Genomic DNA, 6,000 nt, shown 5'->3' with positions numbered 1-6,000 from the left:
CAGAAAATTTTAATTTTCACAAGGCTGAAGACCCAGTATCCATACGAGGACCATCAACAAAAGGTTACCAACACTGCCTACACAAGATTTATGACCTGTATGTTTAAAGACTATGTGTCTCCCAAACAGATCGATCATGATTGCTACAACTCACAGAAGAGAGAAAAAAAATCCACAACTGTTCTAGTAAATTCCAGATCAGTTGTTTAGCATTTGTCCACTAACTTCCCAAAGACTACAAGTTCTTATGAAGCCAGGTAAGAACTTTTGAGGCATAAACAAAGATTTTTCTCAAATAATTCTTGTCAATACTTTCTGTACACTCCTTGTGTAGATCAGGTGTTTGGTATTTGTTATGCTTATCAACTAAGCAACAGAAGCAGACTGCTTACAGCTGTAACATTAGGAGGTTGCATTCCCTGTGTAGTCCTGACCATACTTACCAGAGGTATCTGATTAAGCGGGGCAGTGTTAATTCCATCTCTCAGACACATCACAAAGGTTAATTTCTTAGCAAAATCTAGTAGTCCATAACTATTTGGTATCTTTTAGCTAAATTAATTTACTGTTGAAAACAATAGTTCTTTTTTTACTATATTTGCCTTCCCATGACAAAGACACTATTAAAAAGTGAAAGGTTACTGATCTTTTCAGGAAGGACTAACAAGTCTGACATTAAAGTGTCATGTGATTGTAACAATCATCCCCTACAAAAAAAAATGCTACTTTTTTCCCCTGTTTTATTTGTTCATTTAAAGAAAGAGATAAAAAGAAATGAAATGTTTTACATTTGTCAATTTGATCACAGGGCTTTTCTTTTTCCAGGCCTGTTTTATGTCTAAACTTTCTTATATCTTTTATCACATATGTTTTCAGATGATCTAGACCACATCCTCAGAGTACACAAAGAGCTTATAGTATTGATTTTTCTCTGTTTTTTTTAATGTCTTTTTTCCTTTAATATATTTAATGCTTGTGAAAGAGGACAGCTTTTTTACTGGCATTTAGAAATGTAATTCTCAAGCAGTAACACTAGGAAAGCAAAAGTTGTAACAAGGTGGCTTCTCCACAAAGCTTTTCCAGCATGGCTCAGTGCCATCCCATCATATTACAGTTTCTACTACCTTGCCCTGTGGAGATACCAGGCATGTTGGTATGTGGTTTCCTGGACTGTTCCTGGAATCCTTTTAGGCAGTCATATTTATGTCACATTCACCATTTTTCAGTACCAATGATGTTATGCAAAAACTTCGCATCCCCCTTTCCCCATTTATCAATTAATTTAGGATCCCAAAAATTAATACATCTCATCATCCTAAGACAGTATTGCTTACCTTTTCCATTCACTTGATTGATAATTCATTTTAAGGCATATTTGCTGTCTCATGCTCCACATAGGAAGAGTTCTGTTATGGAATTCTTCCCAAGCTACTCTCCAGAGAGAAAAACAACCTCCTTAGTTTCTCTGTTTTAGTTTCATTATGGTTGCTATTCCAAATCAATCTTGATTCTCTGCAGATCCTCAGGAACCTCTTGCAGGATTTCTGCTCATAAATACTGAAGTTACTAGTATTGATTCATTTTTGCGGATTGCTCTAACTTATTTTAGGCTGCCTTAACATCTTTCAACTTTCCACAAAGATTTATGATCCTTTCTATTTCCTTTTTTGGACAGAACTTTCTTTGTGTCCTTTTTGGAAGGGTTTGGGTTTTTTTTAAGTACTTCCCTTACCCCTGTGATTTAACTGTGTGTTGGCATCCTTCAGAGCTTGACCCTCCAGACAACCACAGGTGTAAACAATTGTACAAACTGTCCTGGAGCAAACTCCCAAGGAACATAATGCAAACACTGCATGATGGACTTTGAGTCCACCCTGTAATTTTATTCACAACGTACTACTTAGTCTCATAGCTAAGATTAAAATCAGTATTAAGCTTTTCATACAATAACCGCATCCCAAAGCACAGCAAGGAACACAGAGCAATCCAAGTGATCAAAGACTACTTTCACAGTAAAGGGGAAAAAAAAGACTATATACAGTCTTTTGGGAAGTGCCAATTCCTTTCCCTAATTCACTCCTAGTATACCAAATTAAAGCTTTTAAGTTTACAAACACTGCTTGGAGTCATGCCAGTGTGACTGATACAAATATAATTCTCCGACTCTTAAATAAGTGGGTGCCATATTCAGGCACTGGCCCCCTCACATATTAAGAGCTGCATAGTGTGAGCTTGACTTAATTTAAATGACTGTAGAACATATCTCAATAATAACATGGGCATACAGAAGAAAGTATTAGCACAAACCAGGAATTATTTTCTGAGGTAGCAAATACATATTCCAAATCAGAATTAAAACAAAATCACAGAACTCAGGGTAAAAAAAATTTTGAGGAAGTTGCTACAGTCCTTAAACATACAGAGTCTGGCAGAATACTAGTGTGAAAACCTAGTATACGCTTCATTACACTCTGCTTTAAAACAGCTTAATTCACTGTTTTTACACAGAGTTCTTTGTGCAGTCCAAGAAAAAAAAAAAAAAAGTGTTGGTACTAAATCACAGGAACTTTCTCTGCACCCTAGGTCTCAAGTTTTCTCTGCTGAGTCACGTCATCTGACTGGTCACACAAGACTACATGTCAGCTTGTAGCTTGTCATGGAGTTGATTAGAGATTTTTTTGAAGGAACTGCAACTAATGTGCTTAAGCTATTGAACAAAAATGTCATATATGCTTTTTATGTACACTTTGTTCTCCATATTAAATCATATGCACCATAGATCTTTAAGGACAAAATAACTGATGCATGGCATATGCACTCCTTTACCCACTGCAGTTTACCCTAGCAAAATACCAAATAAGAGTCCTTAAGACTGTAGAAGGGAAATTAGCATGCTCTATTTTCTTCTGCTCTTTGTCATCCCTTGAGGATTTTTCCCCCCCATAATGATTTAACCTTGTTGAAAATTTTGGGTTTACATTCTATTGTCAGGACCTTCCAGTAACTGGACCAAATTCCCCAGGTTATCATTCTACTCTGGCGGGCCCTGTATTTTATGTCCAGTAATGCTTCATAAAGTTAATGACCATCTCTAATCTTTATTATTTCTTACTTCTTCCTACATGCTTTTGTTTTAGATAGGCATTTCTTTGTGTGGCTCATTCTATGTATACAAAACATTTTTCTGCTGGACAACTGCCTTCTCCTAGCTCAAAAGAGCTGAGGTATCTACAGGTTCTAAGTTTTCAGTTCTGTCTTTTAGTTAGCTCTGCCATTTCCTATACTTTCACTGTAACCCCAGTATATTCTTTATCTGACTTACTCCCGTTTTCCTGACTTCCCACTCTGGGAATCCCTCAGGGCAGTGGCAAGTCAGTAATACCGAGACTGGAAAGCAGCAACGAATAAGCAACTGGAACTGCTTTTCACTACACAGGCCGAATCCTCACACATTACGCCTAAACAAGCGCTTTGTAGATTTGGGGTCTGACACACACAGGGAAGAAGCTCTTACTTTCTGGAGAGGTTCCGAGGCAGGACAGACGGGAGGAGGGGCCGCCCCCCCCCGCGCCAGAGCGCCCCAAGCTGCCGCTTCACAGTCTAAGGCAGCGCCCGCCCGCTCCCGGGCGCTCCCCAGCCCGACTCAACAGGTCTCCCTGTGCAGCCGCGGTGCCTGGCAGGGAGAGGGCTAGCCAGGCCTACAAGCTCCAGCCTTTCCAAAAATCCGTGGAAGTGCCGCGGGACGCTCCCGAGCGGTCTGAGAGGAGCGCCTGCCGCTGCCTGCCCGCCGCCGCTCTCCGCCTGCCGCGCCTCTCCTCTCCCTCCCCAGGGCCCGGGCAGCGAAGGCAGCTCGCAGCAGCTCAACTACTCCGCAGCAGTCGGCGATGGAGCGCAGCGGCCCAGAAACACCGGCGGTCGCGGCTCACCAGGTACCGGGGCTGAGATTAGCAGCAGCAGGGGAGGTGAGGTGGGAAGCTCTCAACTCAGCAAGCCCACCGGCACTCCCCTTTACTTCCTTCAGCCCTTCATCGCAGGACATTGAGAGGGGATGAAAGGTGTGAGTTATTGAGGGGCACTGTACAGGTTTGATGGACTTAATAGTGACCAGCTGTGTGAAGCATCCCGGGCGGGTCGGTGCTTCAGCCAGGCTCCTGCCAGCTGACAGCAGCTGTGGCTTTCCACGTCTCTTCAGCCTGTCTTGAACTCCTGTTAAGACAGAGAGACTTTCCAGGTACCACACTGGGAAGTCAAACGTGATCTAAGGAGCTGTGTTCTTGCTAGGTAGGGGAAACGTGGCTGCTTGGCACAACAAAAGTTCAGTCTTGCCTAAGGACCGGAATGGTAGGCCTGCTGCTGTCAATAGGACATTGAGTGGTGCTGGCTGTCCTGTGACCTGGAGCTGGGTCCTGGGAAAAAACACATCCCATTTATCTCTTCTGCAGCCTTTCCACAATGTATATCTCAGTAGCATGCCTCCCAACAGGCATTCCCTCCTCACCTGCAGTCCAAGTGCATCTTAAAGAGTGGTGGTCTTCACATAGGAACCATTTCACCTATATTCACAATTTCTATTGCCCTTTCTTGTCCTTTTTGCCAATTCAAATGTGTCTCTTCCAAGTGGGGACCAAGGTTCATGACAGAGTCTTCGAGCTGTACAACACACATTGTGTTCAGTTTCTTGTAACAACTGAAAAGAGAGAACTGGACTTTTCTAGTTCAGTGCAATTCAGTGTGTACAGTGCTGTAAGTAGCAGACAGCATTAGAATTTCAGAAAAGAATGACAGTGATGCTTCTGCTGCTCAAATCAATGGTGAAATAAAATCTAGCACCTGCAAGTCTGGATAAGAACCAGCTGACGGAGAATGGTAGCTATAAAACTGGTTGTAGTAGCAGGTAGATAGGGATTGTTAGGTGTTCTGTCTGTGGTAATGCAGAACTTTTTGGGATGCTAAGTGAGAATATTTAGTGGTAGATTCTAGACTAAATATGATTCAGTCTTTTTGTACAATATGCAATTTAGATGTGTCATTCATTGTCAGATGGTATTGTAGGTACTGAAAAATAAATATGGTTTCAAAAAAGGGGCAGATTCGATGAGCAGTCTATTAAGGGGTATGGTGTACCATGGAACTTGCTTGCTTTAGGAAGTCTGGTGTGTAGAAACCGATGGGTACTGAGACATGAAAGCTATTTTCTAGCTATCTGTTTTTCATGTTCTTATGTTCTTCCCTAGGTGCTTTCTATGGCTACTGTCACACATGGGATATCAGGCTATTACTGGCCTTTGATCTGAGCCAGTATTGTTCTTATGATCATACTGCTTAAGGATTAAAGGTTCCACTTAAAAGTTCTACTCCAGTCCTCTTAGAGTAATTTTTGTGTTTGTCAGCTTATACCACTATCTATATATGGCTTAGGTTTATTGATCACTTGACTTTTTTACAGCAGTATTAGTGGCAAGTACCTGACTTTGTACTACCTGCTATATATGTTAAATAGACCCCTGTAACCATGTGATAGTAATTTTATTTTCATAGTAAGTGTGCAAAGTTTTGCTTTTGTAAAGCACAGGTGGGCATTTTCTTCATTAAATGCCTGGTTCTCTTGAATTACGTGACTTCATGTAAAATACTGATCATTCTAACGAATGATCCTCTTGACAGCAGAGTGGTGATCTGAGGAGAGGACCGCTGCTTGCTTACGAAAACATGCTTTCTTGGAGCACTTGAGGGTTTTAATTTTTCAAGGTACTGGCTACAAATTTGGTTTGTATCAGACACACAGAAACTTTCTAGGACTAGCCAATTGTATAATGCTGTTAGCTGTTAATATGAATTAAGTATTTTAAATGCTGGATCAAAACTTGAATTAGGGCATCTTCAGATGTTGTCATACTTTACTAGTAAGTCTTGAAACTGATTTATTCCCCTGATTCAGGGGTCTATATTTTCAAAAATACTTGATTCACATTTCTGTCTTTGGAACATGACTAAAGAGCC

The sequence above is a fragment of the Gallinula chloropus genome (genome assembly GCF_964237585.1).
Source record: "Gallinula chloropus genome assembly, chromosome: 5".
Lineage (NCBI taxonomy): Eukaryota > Metazoa > Chordata > Aves > Gruiformes > Rallidae > Gallinula > Gallinula chloropus.
This window is presented reverse-complemented; position numbering follows the sequence as displayed.